General features: G+C 35.6%; 1 protein-coding gene across 7 annotated transcripts in view; it reads left to right on the forward strand.

Moving 5' to 3' along the window:
- The first annotated feature begins 2,285 nt into the window (after positions 1–2,285).
- Positions 2,286–18,716, forward strand: part of RhoGAP100F (Rho GTPase activating protein at 100F) — a 109,944-nt gene continuing 93,513 nt past the window's right edge. For all 7 annotated transcript variants that reach the window (XM_087359536.1, XM_087359539.1, XM_087359537.1 and 4 more), the window contains exon 1: positions 2,286–3,107. The gene's annotated coding sequence lies outside the window, so the exon portion shown is untranslated. The remainder of the gene's footprint in view (positions 3,108–18,716) is intronic.

The raw sequence follows: 18,716 nt of genomic DNA on the forward strand, positions 1-18,716 counted from the left end.
AGATACAACACCACAACCCAGAAGACAGCCATCTTTATGCTCACTGCCGTGATAAGCTGAAATCTCGAGTCTCGTGATATTGCATGTTTCGATAGCCTTAATGCCCTTTTATGACAGAAACAGTCTACTGTTTGAAAGTTAACTGTAGTACAGGTAAATCACTGCATGGAACCAGAAATTACTTCGACAAACGATGATCTTCTGGGTTGTTATACTTCATAGACTTGTAATAAGATACCCCTTTTTTATTATTAAAAGAGAAATGTTCACTGTCTTCAGGGCTGGAGACTTCGTGTTTCTCTAAAATGTTAGTATCTGCTTTTGTGTGTAGATGGCATCACAACCCAGAACCGACATTTTCATCCTGAGAACTTCAAATCTCGCTAATTTTAACTAGTTTGAAAATTGGAATGTCAGTGGAACTTGGGTAACCAAGAGATATTTACAGCAGACTGTTCAAGTAAGGGAATTAAACTTGTTTTACAGATATGTACATTATTTAAATCAGTGAATTTACACGTAATGTCATGACGGAGAAAGATTTTATCAGGCGTCAAAATTTGTACTGGAAATAAACGTCAAGGTAAAAGACATCTAAAAGTACAAAAAATGCATTTTGAATACAACTTTTCACTGTAGTTAATGAGAGTCATTTATCAGAAAATAAGATATTTATTTTCAACATTATTTTAAAGCCCTTTTATTACACTTTAAAACAATAAAAAATCACACCGAAGTCCATTTAATCTATAAGGACTTAAGTTACCAATTAATTTTTCATTTATTAGTGGTTAAAGTGGTATACACAGGAGAATGACGCAGACAAAACTTCATGGACTCTTGAAGGCACTTCTTCAATATAATTTCCGTGAATTTGACTACACCAGTGGTAAGTACTTCAATTTTCAGCAATGACATTTTACTTACATACTATATTGGATTTAATTTGGTTTACCAAATAAACAGCATTTTTAATATTATCCTATCTGTGGTTATGTCTCGTTTTCACTTTATTTTCTTCTCAGATGTTGAATATGTAATTAACTCAGGCACCTGCAAATTAAATGACGCAGTAGAGTGGATAATTCTATGGTATAATGTGACACATACAGGGTGTTTTCAAATTTGACCTGGAATTTTGATCATGCTGTGCCAAATTGTCTCGACGTTTTCGTATTGGGCAAACTCCAGCACATATTTGCCCTGTCCCTGTAGGATACTTAGGATGGGTCCACAGCCACTGGAAATTTAAAATAAATGTAAAAACTGTGGATCAAATTTTAACTGCCATCATGTAGTAGACATTTTGGACAAATAATGTGAATTTCTGCGTTAATGTTATTGCTGCATACATTTTGTGATTGACATACCCCAGCAGAACGTATAGGGGGTGTACATATGATAATCGATTCCTTGAATTTTTTATTATTATTTTTTTTTTTACTGTATAGATTTATTGAGTTCTTGGACTTCTACATTTATAACGAATGAAGTGACTGGGTTTTAAATGCCCAATCATCAACATATAAGAAATTTTTATTTATTTGTCAGAGGTCAGTAATACTATGGATATTTGATGGAACTTGTCTATGTGATATATTTCCAGTTGAAACAGATTACGAATTAAATAATTTTTTGAACTGTCGCCCTATAAGATAAAATCGATAATTTTTCTCAAGTTTCATGTTTAAGTCGATACAAGTTAGTATATTGTATCGAGAAAAGTTGTCGAAATTGTGGATGTTTTAAAGTAATATCTCTGCTAGTATATGAGACATTAAGGATGCGGCTTGCAGTCTTACCATAACGAAACAAGAAAAAAAAATGGTGGATGAGTTCCAATGAATACGTTGGTATAACAAAGTGAACATATACATGTGACGCGGTAGTGAACGGATAGTGGTTTATAGGAGTAAGTGTGTGGGCTGGCGAGTAATAATGAATGAATGAATGAATAATTGGAGTGACTGTAAGTGGGGTAAATGCACGAGTTGTAAATTCCACTAGTATTGCCTGGTGTACTACAATCACACCGGAATATATCAACGTGACGTTTCAGCGATTGTAGGGGTACCTACCGTAGAAAATATTGTAGGATCATTGCAGAAGAGAGGACGAGTAAAATTAAAATGGGGGTTATGCAGCTGATTGATTAAAAAAATAGTCCCTATACGTATGTGTGCGGGAGGGGAGAATGGATCCCCCCCTCCATTTTTACCCCCACCCTTTTTATTTCACTTTCTCTCAGTATAGTAGTTCCATCTACCGGCAATTTCAATAAGTTTTGCTACTCTCTGATTTTCATCATATCCAAGGTTTTCCTTGGAACAGGGGAGCATCTCAATACGCCTACCCCCTTCATGGTGGTATGTAGAGACGTATTTTTTTTCACCCGAAATTAGAAGGGGTGTGGGGGTCATAGAACATATCTCTCCTTGTATACTACCAGCTTCATCGTAGTTGCATCATCTTTTCAGTGCCAACGATCGGATATCCGAACTCTCCCGACATTTAGTAAGCGCCATTTATCGAAGACAGTGTTGTGACCGTAGCAATTACTACGTCTGAATATCGAACGAACACCTCGTGTTAAGTTTCTGTGACTAACATCAGAGTGTTTATATGTGTGTGTGATGCACCGTACTTCATTTGCGAATTGATTTTTATCGCGTTCTGTTTCCGTTGTGAAATATTTCAGTGCGTTAGTTTTTTTGACTTGTTTCACAGCGAGTGTTGTGTGTAGTTGTTATGAATTGTGTTTTTACAATGATATGAAGTGTTGTGGCAGTGTTATGAATGGTGGCGTTGCTAACATAACATTGGATTACAGTGTACTAGGTTGATCGATCCAGTACGATTCTGTGTACGCTACAGTTCGTATCATGGCATCCATGATGGGTTTCCTTTCACAGGAAAGAAACCAGTGTTAAAAATGGAGAGAAGTCGTGGTGACGTTTCGTGTCTGCTCATGGCTGTGTTCCCCCTCCCACCATGTACTGTTGTGACTACACCTGGCATATTTCCCTCGTGGTTCATGTCTTGTGACGTCCTTCATATGCCACACGTGCTGTCCGAACTACTACCATTATAAAAATGTCGTTAAAAAGGTACGTACAAGCCATGTTCTCTTAATTTAGTGCGTAGTGTTTAAACGAAGTCTACCCATTCTAAACTTCACCGTTTGTGACATTTTATTTTCGCTTTGTCATAACAAAATATGGTACGTATTAGTTTTTTATTTAGATTGTCAGTTTCATTGAAATGTTTGGAAGCATGTGTAGAAGAAGTAAGTATTAGGCGTTCTACCACATAAACAAAGTTTTATATTGTGTTAAGTGCGGTTTAATCGAACTTCCATAACAACTTTTAAACTAGTCTTTCTCGAAACCTTTAAAAATTGTAATTAGTGACTTCTTGCATCACACACGGTATGAGAGTAGAGTTATTGACAGAGTTTTTATATTCCTATCTAAATGGTAAAAATTATCGAACTCTGAGAAGACTGATCAGGTTAAACCGATACGTTAGTTACGAGCTGAGCTCCGGGTCAGAGGTAAAGCCCCTAACTTAGTATCGAGGTATGGTGATGTGCTGGTTGGTCAGGGCTGTGGGACGGTGATAGATCAGTGTGGAGGAACGGTTAATTGTGATTAGGAGGTTTAACCGACGAACTATGGGAAGAACTTTCCCAGTACCACTTAAGTCATTTATAATCTGTGTTGTGTCAGAAAATTAAACAAGGATTTATACGTCATTACGCTCGAGGCGAAGACGAAACTTGGAAAACTTGGGCGTACGTATGAGATTAAATTAAAATGGGTCTTAAGGGAACAGTTTTGGATTCATGATAGGAACCGGTGGCGGGCTGTTGTGAAACAACCTGCAGGTTTCTTAACCGTGTAAAGCAAAGTGGTAATTATATGTACCACCTGTTTTAACAATCACTAACTCTACATTTTGTAATCGTCATTTTATTTTGATTTTATTTACTTTAACAGCGTTAACCATTTGATCTTTGTAATGGTGAAGTGTGGTGTTTTCTTCGCGGTACGAGCTCTCTGTTTAAATATTATGTACGCAGCGCGTGTCTCATTATAAACAGCGGTTATTTCCTTAAACAGCGTTAACCAATTGATCTTTGTAATGGTGAAGTGTAGTGTTTTCTTCGCGGTACGGACTGAATTCTTAAATATTATATACGCAATGCGTGTCTCATTATAAACAGCGATTATTTCCTTAAACAGCGTTAACCATTTGATCTTTGTAATGGTGAAGAGTTGTGTTTTCTTCGCGGTACGGACTGGATTATTAAATATTATTTAGACGAGCTTCGGTTTCGAAGGGTTATAATGCGGAAATTATGGAGTTGGTTAACCATCAGAATGATTTCGTCGTTTCGGAGTTATACCTTTATCGCACCAAAGTTTTTCAATATTAGTTTGACATTTCCTGTGTGGGGCAGAGTTGCCTGCCGCTAAACATTTCTGATTCCACGAAAATCCAATACTGTGGCTGTTCGTGTCAACATTTTCAGCGTTGTTCGTCCGTCTCATCATCCCAGTCCCATGTATTTTAGCTTTTTATTGCTGCTTTCAGTAACCTGCACGTTTCAAAATCACAATTTAATAATAGCAGCTGGTACCGCAAGACTGGATATGGATGAAACAAATCCCATGTGAATAAAGCCGATTAAAAGTTTCAATGTGTTGCTTGAGTGTAAAATGTTGTCGTTAAATAGGGCTATTTTGGATATACAGCTTTAAAAATTCTTTGATCCAACCGATTCAAATTTTGGTATGTTTATATGACATTTACTTTTAATCCGTGCGTTTACTTCGGAAATAATTTTTCCTTGTATTTTTTTTATGTATTTATTATGTCTAATGTTGTGTCAGCAGATGCAGAGAGTTATATGTTCTGTATATTTTATTTTAACAAGCTTTTCGTAGGAACAGCTTCAGGCTTCTCGTGTATTTATCATAGAATCTGCGTAAAATTCTTAGAAGGGGGGGAACTAGATTAAAGACTTCGGTACAAAAACGGGATAAGTAACATGTAGTGTGTGAGATTTGTGTTTCTTACGGCGTTGAAGGTGATTTTTATGTTCTGGGTTTTGACGCCGTGTATAATTTGATGGCTTTTTTGGAGTTATGCCCGTTTTGCACCATGGCCAAGTCGTTTAACAGGACCTCGTAGTAGAGACAGCGTGATTTCGAGGGACTGTTTGATAACCCTTTAACGCGTGTCTCTTTGAAGTTGAAAAAGCATACGGCCAGAGTCCGTTGGCCTCCGTCATTTTATTAACTGTCTGCTCTTTGTAACAGAGATCCAGTATTTTTTTTTTAAATGTAGCTATTTGTTTTTCGTTATTATTCAAATGTGATTTATCTTTAAAGGATTAAACAATCCACGACCACTTCCTCTCGATTAATCACTTGTAGTTATTCATTTGAATGTTACGTAATCTCTGAATTATATATTTAAATGTTAATATTCTTATTAAATTATATATATAATTTTCCCACCGTGTCCAAGCGTTTTAATTTTATTAATTGTTGTGTGGTGTCGTTTCATGGCGCTTTGTAATTATAAGGTTCATTATTGTATTATTATTTAGTGTTCTGTCTGACGACAGGTCCATATGAACAGGATCCTTCCATCCTTTTCTCGGACTGGGACCTGTTCATATACGTTCTTGGCAGATGATCCAGAAGTGGTTTGCCATTGCCTTCTTCTGTGTGTGAATGGAGTAATTCTTGGGATGCCACGGAGGAAAACTCCGTGTTGCCTAGACCATGGCCTTGCCCAACACAAGTTATAAATTCGGGCATCGCCGGGAATCGAACCCGAGACCTCCAGGATTACAAGGCCAGCGTGGCATCTAAGGTTCATTAAGTAACGTTAAATGATCTAATAATCCATTATCTTTGAAATAGAAGTTGTCCTGTAATTAATAAAAGTGAAACATTGTTTCGAATGCACGCTTGGTTAAATGACAGACCTAATTTACGCTGCCCCGGGCATTTCTGCATCTTCTTCGCCAACTAATTGCAGTTTAATATATTTTAAACAGAGTTAGAATTTCCTTCTGCTTGCAGCTTAATTAACAATTTCTATCTCTTTCTTTGTGCCTTATGAGTGCCGTAGGACCCCCCGGGGGGGGGGGGAGCAACACAGATGAGGCTGAATGCATTTTAGATTATTTCCTTACTATTGTCTTTGTGAATGTGAGAAGAAAAGGCTGGATTATAATTAATTACCAGTAGCTTAGTAAGTTTTACCCTTTGCGAAATATTATTAGGGTGTTAATAATAATGGGATGGGTGGATCGTATGGAAGCGATGAGAAATGCTTGCAGAAATTTGATTCGGAAAACCCGAAAGGTAAATATTCGATTATTTCTAAGACGAAAATAGTGTGGAGTTTTAACATTCAGTTGAATTTCACTGTTTAAAAACAATTTATTCTGAGAAACGTTGGTTTTTGAATAGTTTATGCTTTTAAGAAATAATGTATCATCGATTCATCTTCGTAAACACATCTTCAATGCGAAATTTCTGTTATTCACGTAAATAAAGATGAAGAGATAGGAAAAGAAAACAAACAAGCTTGAGGCGAGTTCTGGTTTAAGTTTGTTAGTCTTTCGGTAAAAGATGCAGCCCGTTAATAAAACAAACGACACTTCCGATATAACCCGAGCGAAATTAATGCTCACAAATTTTTATCCACACAGACAGAATCCATGTTGCTCCATTCCCGTGGAATAAATGTTTCATTTCGTACGTAGAGATTGCTTTTACAGGTTCGTTCTTTAGTTTCTAAAGAAAACTGGGTTGAAGTCATCATCATGTCTTTATGAGTTTGGTTTTACGTAATGTTTTTAACCAACCGGTGGTTACTGGTAAAATTTTTGGTATAGAATTATTTGAAAAATGTAGTTTAAAATTCTACCGAAAATTTTGTAAACGTTAAGACCGTTAACCACTTGATCTTTGTAATGGTGACTTGCTGTGTTTTCTTCTCGGTACGGACTGAATTTTTAGGTGTTACTCACGTACGCCTTCTGTTTCAGCCATCTCGACACAGGTTTTCCTTGGTTTTCCTCTGTCTTCAAGCAAATGCTGAGATGGTTCCCAAGTTCCAAGTTGCCACTGCAAGCTTCTCATGCAGCCCTCCCGATTTAAATTAATCAAAATTTACCACTCCTTAACGCCGTCAAAATTTACCCCCCCCCCTCCCCTCAGTAGGAACTTCTAAATTATGTATTAAACTTCCAAATTAATAGCCTCAGCTTTCGCTAATACAAAATTTCAAAATTCCGTCTTTCATGCCAATCATCACACTAACGCCTTCACTCTTACTTTATCCTTAACAGAAGGACGAGCGGGCATTGCCTGGGGACCTTCTAGCTATAAGATGCTCTTTCCCCCCCCCCCCCCAGATATCGAAGTGTCTCTCACTTCTCCCCCACCAATTTCCTCTTTCTCTCTCTCTCTCTTCTGTTTCAAAGGTTCTGAAAATTGTTTTAAAAAATTGTTGATGTCTAGTATAGACCACGGAAATATTTATGTCTCAAAGTCTTGAACGAAGTAATTCCATGAAGCAGCGTCTTTGTCGAGAATCTTATAGTTACTGAACCAACCAAATTCACCACATTTTAGTGAACCAAAAGGCCCCTTTAGCTTATAGTCTGTCAACATCCCACAAAACAGCCATCTTCGTTGTCACCCTCGTGAGAGTCTCAGATCTCACCAGCATGAATGAACCTCGGAAATACCAAAGTAGCCTTCTTTGACTGTGAATTTTTCTAGGAATTTCAGCCCTTTGCAGTTATTAGCATAAAATTCAGACATTTCTGATATGGCTAGTTTGCATCCTCTCGCGTCTAGACGGCTAGACGTACGTGTGGTTGGTACCATAACTTCGAATAGGTAATCGATATTAATGTTTATATGTTGTCTGTATTAAGATGCTGTTTTGTGGTTGTTTGTACGTGTAACTCATACGCTATCAAATTCTCGGTAATTGCGCTATATTTTACAAGTGTTGCTACCGTTAGGCAGCTTTTAGAATTACTTTTATTGGATATAAGGTATAGAAGTGATAAAGAATGTTGAGAAAAGAGGTAAGGTGTAAGGATATGGAATACGTAATTCCCAGTCAAAATTTTAGCGGATCTCTTACAGAAGTATTTAACGATATGAGATAAATACGTTGAGATCACGAATTTTTATTTCGTCTTTTGACACAAATGTTTATTAATAATTCCAGTCGTGAATGCATTTTTCCTCTGTAACGTGCTGTAATGTCTGTGCTTTGCCATTGGTATGTGCCCTGTGCAGATAAATCACGACTGGAAATTTATTTTCAGAATTGAGCGATCTGTCAATGTCGGCGGAAATGGTTAGGTTTAACCCAGCAAGGTCACAACCAATTCAAGTTACAGAAACTTTGTCTTTTAATAAATGCATTTCTTGTAATAGCATATTATTGGTCGTTTTTTTTAAAAAAAAATACTTCATCTGTTTTTAATTAATTTTACTTTCATTAGTTTACTAACTTAGGTCTTCGATATTCCAGTAGTATTAAACCCATTTGCAATTTTATTTCTATTTTATATTAATCGTTTTTGTGCATTGTAGTTAATAATGAGTCTGACTAAGTAAGGAATGTTCTTTAAAATTTAAACTCTTCTTCATGAATTACTGTACAAGATTCCTTTTGAAATTTGTTTTCTAATGTCATAATATAATTAAAATTTTATCAATAAAATTAACAAATTTCCCGTCAGTAATTACGAGAAAATCTAAAGTATTAAACACACATAGAGGTAAAAATATTGTCCCTTAAGACCCAAAATCCTATAATATTATTACCATGGCAACAGTCATAACATTACACGTCATAAATATTCCATAAGGCCCAAAATCCCTTAACAGAAAACAATAAACTACTTTACCATCCAACACACGCTAATTCTGTAGATGGATTTGCTACACGAAAAGCGTGCATTTTATCAACGCCTTTAAAAATAAGTAGAGTTATCCGAGGAAATTTTTTTTTTCAGTTTTGAAGTTTTAGTATTCGTCAGAAATCCATCACTCTGACAAATTTTACATAAAGAGAATTCCTTTTCTGTCTCTGTTCTGCGGTTAAGTGTTCAACTTCCTCCCCCCGTTATCAACATCTGAATGAACTGTTCTTGAAATTTTCTGAAATCCTGTGACAACGTGAGAAACATTTTCTTCTACCCTCGAGAATAATTTGACAGACTGTCACCATGGACGAAAAAAGGGGATGCTGTTTGCTACGGAGCACCCCCCCCCCAAAAAAAAAAAATTCTTCGTTCACACCCGTCAGTATAAATTACAATTACGAAAGAAAAATTATTTCCGAAGTCCTTAATTACATGCGAAAATAAATAGGAATCAGTCATTAATAAAAATTTAACAGAAATGTTGTTAATTATTTATAGTACGTTCTTGTAAGCCCTAGTAGTGCCATGTACTTTTTAAATGTATCACAAAACATTACATTTTATTTAAATCGCATACCTAATTAGTTAATCACCATCAAAATTCACAGAATTCTCGTAAAAAAAATTAATCTGTTTCAAAAAATTATAGAATCTTGTGTTTTTCCTCGATGTAAGACTTCGTGGACAGTGAAAAAAAAAAATTAAATGCTTATGAAACATATAATACCATCACACATAATAAATAGTATCCCATAAGGCCCAAAATCCCTTAACAGCAAACGATCATCAACCAACATTGCGTATTATAAGTCTATAGATCGATACGTGTTTTTATAACCATTGGATTTTGGGACTTAAGGAATAATATTTATGACAGTGTGTTTTAATTGATTTAGATATTACCGTTATTTTAACGGGAATTTTCTAGTACACTACATAAAAACCAATCTGAAGTAGACGTCTTAGACAGAAATTTATCATAAATATATAAAAATTAGTGTAGATGGTGATAAATATAGTATTGGAGGTCTAGATGTCTATTTATCATCTCTGAGTTGATAGATTTTAATTACTGTATTTTTCTACTTGTGTCTGAGACACGCTGTTATATCATTAACAGGCTTACCAACGTTTGGGGTTCGAAATATGTAGGTGGGTGTTTGCGTGTTTCTTATTCCCGAGTTCTGTTCATGAATCCTTTCGAGATCTCTACTCGATTAGATATCTGTTGATCGATTGACATGCTTTAAACACTTCTACATTCACGCAGAGTATTTCCAGGTGGGCTCTAAGTTCTTTTGAATTTCATGAAGTTGTGTATTTTATTCTGTTCAATGAGTCGTTCGTTATTCGTGTTCGAACGGGACAGCTGCAGACAATCGAGACATATCGATAATCTTGTATAATACGATTGCACATTGCCATTGAATTGTTCTCATCAGAGGCGAGACTCTCTTTAACAAATGACATGTTGCCACATTTTACGTCAAAATTATTGTAACTTTCATAATAAATTATACCAGATTTCACTTCAGAACCTGGTCCTGGTAATTTTTGTGTTATTATGTTGGCATTATCCTGGGTATGATGGCAACCTTTTGTAAAAATATACCTTGTTATCATGTTTTAGATCGAAGTAATAATAAATTGGGCTAAACTTGTACATTCAAAATGGAAATTTTCGTAAGGTATGTGAAGAAATATTTTGTCACTTGAGAATGGAATAAATGGAGAATTTTAATTTCGAAACCGTCTGCCATTTTGACTCATTTGGAGGGATGGAAGTTTTGTTCGTCGATGTAAGCAGTTATGATCGTAAAAGTGAATTATCTACGGTTTACCAGTCTTTTTTGAATCATTACAGTGTAATTTTTACACGAATGACACATTAAGAATCTAAAATCGCTTATCTTTTTTCAGAGAAAATTGAAGTTATTGTTTACTTTTCAACAAAATATAAAATTAGGCTGACGTTCAGATGAACTTGTGGGTAAAAATTAGAAATACACAGAATTTTGGTGGGGAAACTTCTAGGGATTAACAACTTTCGATTATAGGTGTAGATAAGAGGATAATATTGAATAATAGAAACACTTTTGGACATTGAGATGTATTCCTTCTGGACGACGTTTCAGGAGTTGACATCTTTTGTTTCATTTTTTTAGAACGACCACTGTCTGACACCGTAAGAATATCTCTACTACGGGACAGAGAAACTTGACGTAAACATAAATGGTTATAATCACAACCATTTCTGAGCCATTCCGTTGGTCTAGTGGTTAGATACTAGCATTCGAAAAGTCTGATGTCACTAAGAGTACAGAAAAAATGCCAGTATAATGCCAGTTACATGAAATTGAGACCAGATTTCACTCCCGAAACGTCGTGTGTATTAAATGTACCTCAGACAATGGACGATGTCCAACGTTCAAAAACGAATAAACCGTTCTTAAAACTTAGTGGGAATCAATATTAATCTTAGGGAATTTGGATTGGATTTATCTGGCTAAGTAAAGGGAAAGCATGTGGGCTTTTGTGATCACAGTAATGAATATTTTGGTCATGTACTTCGTAATTAGGTAATTTACTTTGAGCTTCTGAAGAACATGGGAATCCATTTCAATGGAATTTTTATTTTGTGTCGTGCACATTGAAATTACGTGAACAGTAGAATTAGTTCAATACAGTACTAGAATTTAAGTCGTTTCATAAGATTAAGCACGCTTGGATATTTGTAGCATGTCAAATCTTTGCTAGAAGTAAAATTATTAGCCAGACTGACGCTTTCAAGGCGAAAGATAAAAATTACTTCGTTTCTCTCCTGCGGTTTAGTGGTACTCCATACACTGCAACATAACAAAACCGATCAGATAAAATGCATCGTTAGCCAGCAAGCGTGATACCCCCCCCCCTCCCCTTCCCCAACTAGCTGACTTGCGACTGCACGCTTCGACTCCTGGAGTTAAGATCAAGAACTTAAAACGGCATTACGCTCTTGCGGCTTACCTGGGGCTTGCTACTACGTCGCACGCAACCCGGTGCCAGGAATCATTATATCACGGCTCTAGTATAAGATATGAAACGATAATATGAGTTCGGATGTTAAGATATTTGATGTGAATTGAATTGTGGAATGTGAATATTAACGTACGTACAGTAATATATTCAGGGAAACATTATTTACGAGTCATGATGCAATTGTTCCTGATACGTATGCATTGTGTAATGAATTATGATGTGTATTTATAAATGGCTGCGTTATTGAATTATAGTTGCAAGAGTAATAATTGAACATCGTTTAAATGCTTGAGAGTCATACGATTACACTTAAAAGGCAAACAAACTGCTACTGAAATCTAGAGATGAATTTTTTTTCTGTAGTAAGGTGATTCGAGTGAACGTATTTTAGCTGTGATTTGGTACTTTATAAGATAAGATAGGTTTGTGACTTGTTCATGTGTTAGGTAACGGATTTTCGCGAAATTTTGTATGAACTTATCACTGCCTGATATTGTTTGTTTCAATGTATTACCGTTAATTATAACGTCAGAGTGGCTTCCCTGCTATATTATGAGGTGGGAGAGGCGTATGATAAATGTTCCTTTAATTTTAATAAGAATTTGAAAGATATACAACTTTTGCCGATGCCATGATGGTATACGTATGTGTCACCTGCCTTAACATTCAATAACTCTACATTTTGCTTACTAAGTGTATTAATGGACTTTGTATTTTTCTCAGAAGAAACAGCGATTTTTTCTTTGAAGTAGGAATTGAATTTTTAAATATTATTTAAATAAACTTCATGTTTCAACACTCGTTTTCAATCCTAACGTGTTCACTCTTATTCTACCCTTGTCAGTAGGAGAAGCGAGACAATCTTGGGAATCTGTTTAAAGGAATTCTATTTCTCTCCCCTTCTAAATAAAGATTCTTTAATTTTGTCCATAATTTTCTCCTAAACCCCCCTTCTACTATTCTTCCTAAGTCATTGTCTCTTATTGGGCTTAGTGCTTAAAGAATTATAGGAAAGAAGGCACCATAATTCTTCCTGGAACTTGTTATTAAGAGCGTTCAAAATGTACGAGTCACACCGACACTATTAAGACAAGGCATGTGGATGGTCAGTGGACGTTCGTCTTAACTGTAAACGTTGTCTTAATGTTTAATTAAGACGGGATATTGTGAGTCTGTTGCTGTGGGAGGAGGCGGTGGCTTTATTGAGCGACAATTTCTGAACCAGCCCTGTGCAACACTCTATCCTCCACTATCCTCGCCTCCAAGTTTCAATCTGTAAAATCATCCTCAAATCATGACTTTACTCTATTAGCCCTGAAACGTAATTGTTTCACTTGAAAGGCCAAGAAATTTTTATCTCTTATTCGTGTTACTGAATCGGTCATTTGCAAAGCCACGTTAGTCAACTTTCTGACAGAGCTGAGCTGTTGTTACCATGGCAATCAGTAGGGTTAAATGTATCTTTTGGGGTGCCAAAACTCTTTTAAGCTGGTTTCGGTACTTCAGAAATTCGTTACGCCTCTGATTGACATGCGTGCTTCAAAATCAGACAGCTCGTACGCCGTACTCATACGGCAACTTCTCCGACAGTGCTGTGTAGCGTGTAGTCTAAACATTTCAGGTAGGCGTCATCGTTGGTGCAGACGAATAACGCAGTATCAAGTGGACATGGACGTACTATGATAATGTGTTTGAGCTGTCACCGTGACGTGTCGAGCACTGTTTGACGGTTCTTGTAACGCTGATTGAACCCAGCTCTCCACACATCTCATGCACTTCCATCACCAACGGAATGAAATTCCTTTATTTAATAATAATTTATATGTGGTTTATCTAATGACACTGTGAGAAGCTTAGACTATGTAGTGTCGAATGATAGATTGATTAATGAATAATGTATCGAAAAGAATATGAAAGGAGACGCTCATGACTTAAATTCAGGCACTGTCCTCAAATTTAACTAGGGAAATTAAGGAAAAAATCCCAAAATTAAGGTAACAAGTCTGTGGGGCCGAGGTTTGAACCCCGGAAACATTCGAATACGAAGTAATAGGAGTAATAAATGACTGTACGCTGAGTCGTTGAGAAACTGATAGTTGTTACGCTTGTCTACTCATAATATAATAGCCAGTGCCCGTCACACTGGACTCGACGAGTGCGGCGGAAATTTAAAATAATTTCTGACGGTGGCGAATCTGGTAGTAACATATGAAAATGGGACTGTAGTGGGGCCTAGGATAGGTTCTGGCGGAGTCTGGCTTCAGTCGCCACTAAGGTTTTAATTTTGTTTTTATTTTATAATTTTTTTTTATAAATGTTATACCATCATTGCGATTTGTAAAGATAATTCTGCGATAAATTATATTAGTTTTCAACACAAGAAGTTTCACTCGTCCAACTCCGTGTCATACGCTCTTGATAGTAATAAATAGCTGGTGACCTTTCTTTGTGTATAGTCCTAGCTTAATCGGTACAGAGCCTTCGTATGTTTTTCTGAGTTTGTTTGTGTTTTTGTGCAGTTTGAATTTTCCACTGACTGTAGCACACAGTTCTAGAGCCTTGTTTAAACAGGAGATTATTAGGATAAGCCCTGTATTTTACAGCGCAAATGCCTTTTCCTGTCATACCAGTGTTCAAGTATGACCCTGCTTGTGTTTTGTGTGCAATTTATAATGTTTTATAATACACAGTTAAGAGGAATACAAGTGAACGTACATTCAGACCAAATCCTACTCGCTACTACAGGACATGAGAACTAATTAGTCCACAATTTCTGAATGGAGACAGGGCTTTTATAAAGTTCATACGCAGCGCGAATTTTAGAATGTCTTGTTCACTTCTCGTTGGGAATTTGTACCTCGAGCGTGTGAGAGTCTTAATTTAATAATATTTATTTATTTGTTTATTCCCTCCTTAATTTTGTTATGTCGTCTTGTCTCTCCATCACAAAACTTTACCTTTACTGATTTTTTTATGATTTCAGACGTCTCTTTTACACAAATGGTTTATAATTAATAAATCTTTCATGTATTTTATAGCATCTACTCGCTATAAACAGTTTGCCCATTTATTTCTATAATTTAATTAGTGGTTTATTTTAATGTTGTCTCCTCTTTTAATGTCGTGATTTTTTTTTTGAAAAAAATTATAAAGTTTTATTTAGGCGTCGAAGTAGAATTTATTTGTACCGACAAAAGTTAAATTTTCCCTACTGCGTTTAGTGTAGATTAAAAATGCAAAATGTAATTGAAATCCATTCGATATTTGCTCAAACTATATAGCGTTGAATTATAGGATGAATAATGAATTTGAAAGGATTTGGAAGGAAGTTGTTATGGCCTAATTTAAAGTACTATCCCGTAATTTGCCTGGAAGACTGGAGAACATGGCCGATAAGCGTGTTTTTGGTGGCCGTTTTCCAGGTGGAGGTTTAAAGCCGAGACCTCGAGAATCCGAACCAGGAATTCTAAACATTCTGGCCGCGTAGTTTTAGAGATGAAATATATCGAAAGACATTATAATTACTGTGCGTTCATTTGTTACAATTTATTTAGGAAACGATGGGTTGTTATGGATGGGTCCTTGTATAGAACAACAGGAAGTGGGCATTTTTTTATAAATTTTTAATAATTTTTTTTAAGATTTTGAGGGAATTTTTATCTACTCTCATCTATGCTTTGAGTAGACCTTACATGAAGTGAAACTGAAAATTCCACATATACTTAGTTTAATACACCAGATATCAGACGTGGGCCGAGAAGAATTTTAACTGACATTCCAGAGGTAAAAGTATTTAACTAATCGATAGAGACGTTCTTGCACAATGAGGCTTAATCGATTAATTATTATGTTACATAACGACACTTTTCGAGGTTTAATAGAGGTTACATAAAATCGAACGAGACGAAGGGATTGTCAGGAATTACGGGTAAGTAAGGGTTTGGAAGGAGGCGATCTTACGAGAGACGGATTGATTATGTTTGATATCGAATAAATGGAAAATAATATCTGTGTTTGAATATGGTTCGTGTAGCGCGAAATAATAAACGGGTATGAAATGTTGAATGATCCAGGTGGAAACAGTGTGATATAAACGTACATGGGGGATAATATTAAAGTGGATATTAGAGAAAGGATATATGGATGTTCACTGGGTATTTATTGACCGATTGACAGTTGAAGCACGATATTTATACATTCAGTCCGTACCGAAAAGAAAACGTGTCTGCATTACAGATGTCGATGATTTAACACTGTATAAGGAAAGAATCGATGTTTATTTTAAGAAACATGGCATAATTACAATTAACACTCTCGGCAAAGCGCAGAAATATTGGATATTAAAATTTGGTGGTTACCCCCTCAACGAATAGCGTACAGAAAATTTCTTTATTTTTTTTTAAAAATCTTTTACAAATTACGTTTAATTTTTATGTGAGATTTATTTCAACGTTACGATGCTTGAACAACAGTAAATGAGATTGGAAACGATCGTGAACAATGTTAAAATGAAATTCAGAGAGAAAGATTTGTAACTTATCTCTCAATTAACCTAGCAATAGAGGAGTCAATTTAAATTCGGGTTTCTTCCAAATGAAAGTTGGATCAGTTGATACTGCGCCGATCGGCTTGATCATGAATCTTGAATGGGTCGGGAAGGGGGAGGGGGGTAAACTGTTACGTTCTGCTGCAATGTAAATCACCGGTTGTAATGGAATGAAACTGCTATCTTTATCTGTGATTGAGGGAACTTTATAAAGGGCTCAGTACGTGATTTCTTTCGTCGATTTCGTGATTATTGTTACAAGGTAACGAAGTTAAGATACTGATGTGGAATGAGTGTGCTATAAATGTATAAAGATACTAAAATTTTAGTGTATTAATCTGGCAGAGTTTCCTCAGTTACTGTCAGGAAATTCGACAGATACTTTCAGTCTTTATCAGCCCTTCCACGAAAGGTTACCTTAGGTCTGATAGTGATATGTATCTCGTTGAATATCATAGGAAAAAATTATCATCCCTAAACCCAAGAACATTTTTCTTTACAATATCATTTACAGGAATTATTTTGAAGGATACTCGTCAGGATTTAACCCATTTCTTCTGTGTGAATATAAATATTAATCACACCTGTTATTTGTCCTCAGTTTTGAAAAAAAATGTTGATTGAAAGTATATTTGACAATTTTCTTCCCAGAAGAACCAGAAACTTTATGATTTTATTACAAATTATGTTAAAAATTTTAGTGGCTGTATTTTGCGGTCATAAAATTCTTCGATATCGCTGGAGTAACGGTTAACAATGTGAATATATATGATCCTTGTATGTTTGCTGAAAGCGATCGACATTGGTGAGATTTAGAGCCATTATTCTTACGGAATTTTTATGTAGGTCCTGAGAAAGACCACAAGAATCCATGCATAACTGACCACTGGATCCATATTTGAATCAGAGACCTTTATAGTACGAAGCATGGGAGGTAATCTCTCTACTGTGGGTTACGATGGGTATTTTTTGTACTGTTGATAGTTTCTTAGCTGTTCAAGAATCTCTCTTCTTAATTTTGTGTTCAAGAAAATCTGCCGTTGGGCCATACCATGAATTACTAAATTAAAATCTTCACCTTATATTTTTCTAATATCTACTTTAATATTATTCTGAAATATTTATCTGGGAAACTAAACTGGAAAATCCCCTATATTTCATATATCTGTGAAGTTGTCAGTGAAAATAATGCACACACACACACACAGCATATGTGCGTGCTCATAACTTTGAATCTGTTAACCGCGTTTGATGTGAAGTTTGAACCAAACAAAGTTCAGACAGATATAATCCAACTAGGGAAATTTCTGTAGGCTTCCTCTACAAAGAGGGATTGTAGTTTGATGTTGCTTGTACCAACTGACTTCGTAAACAACAAAGTTTTATTGCCAGTGAACTCATCTTTACATTTCAGAACTTCGATTCCAATGCTTCAATGTGACTTTTCGTGTGTTATGGTGCCTCCAGGCGTTTGCGAAATTATTTTCTTAACGTTTATAAGTTTCATTTATAATTTTACAGTTATTTTTAATACCGTCATTTGTCTGTGATGACAAACTCCATTAGGGAGTTTTTCTTGAGAAGCTGATAGTCGCTGGAGCAATCAATAAATTCCCTGTATGTTCACTGGTAAATATACTGAACCACATCAGTCCAGTCCACGATTTCAAATCATTTTTTTTTTTTCAAAATCCATTTTCTTATTATCTTCCAATCTATACCTTGGTGTTATAAGCGGATTCATAGATTTTCTGACCAAAATTTTGTATGCATCTCTCAAATTGTAAAAGTCCTCGTGTGATTTGCCAGGAAATTTTCTGTCATGCAGAACTTGAAACACATTTTAACGAAGAGTGTAACAAATAAACATATACAAATTTAATTTTTTTTCTTATGTTTGTTTAATTAAAGAATCTACGAAGTGATGGCACTTAAATATCTGCTTTGCTACGTTGTTTACAAGTGCATGTTTATATTAGGTCATGGATCATTGAACAGTCGAAATTTTTCAATGCGTTGTTACTACAAGCAGCATATAAGAATTAAAATTAATCAATTTTGTCCAAATAAAATTTAAAATCACTAATTAATTAAGAATATAATACAATTTAATATTTCGCAATCTGAAATACAATATCATGTCAAGGTTATAAAAAGTGTGCTGCGTTGTATGGA

This window comes from Zootermopsis nevadensis, unplaced genomic scaffold (assembly GCF_977971745.1).
Source record: "Zootermopsis nevadensis isolate Lab colony 2312 unplaced genomic scaffold, Znev_1.0 Znev_ptg000031l, whole genome shotgun sequence".
NCBI classification, from domain to species: Eukaryota; Metazoa; Arthropoda; class Insecta; order Blattodea; family Termopsidae; genus Zootermopsis; species Zootermopsis nevadensis.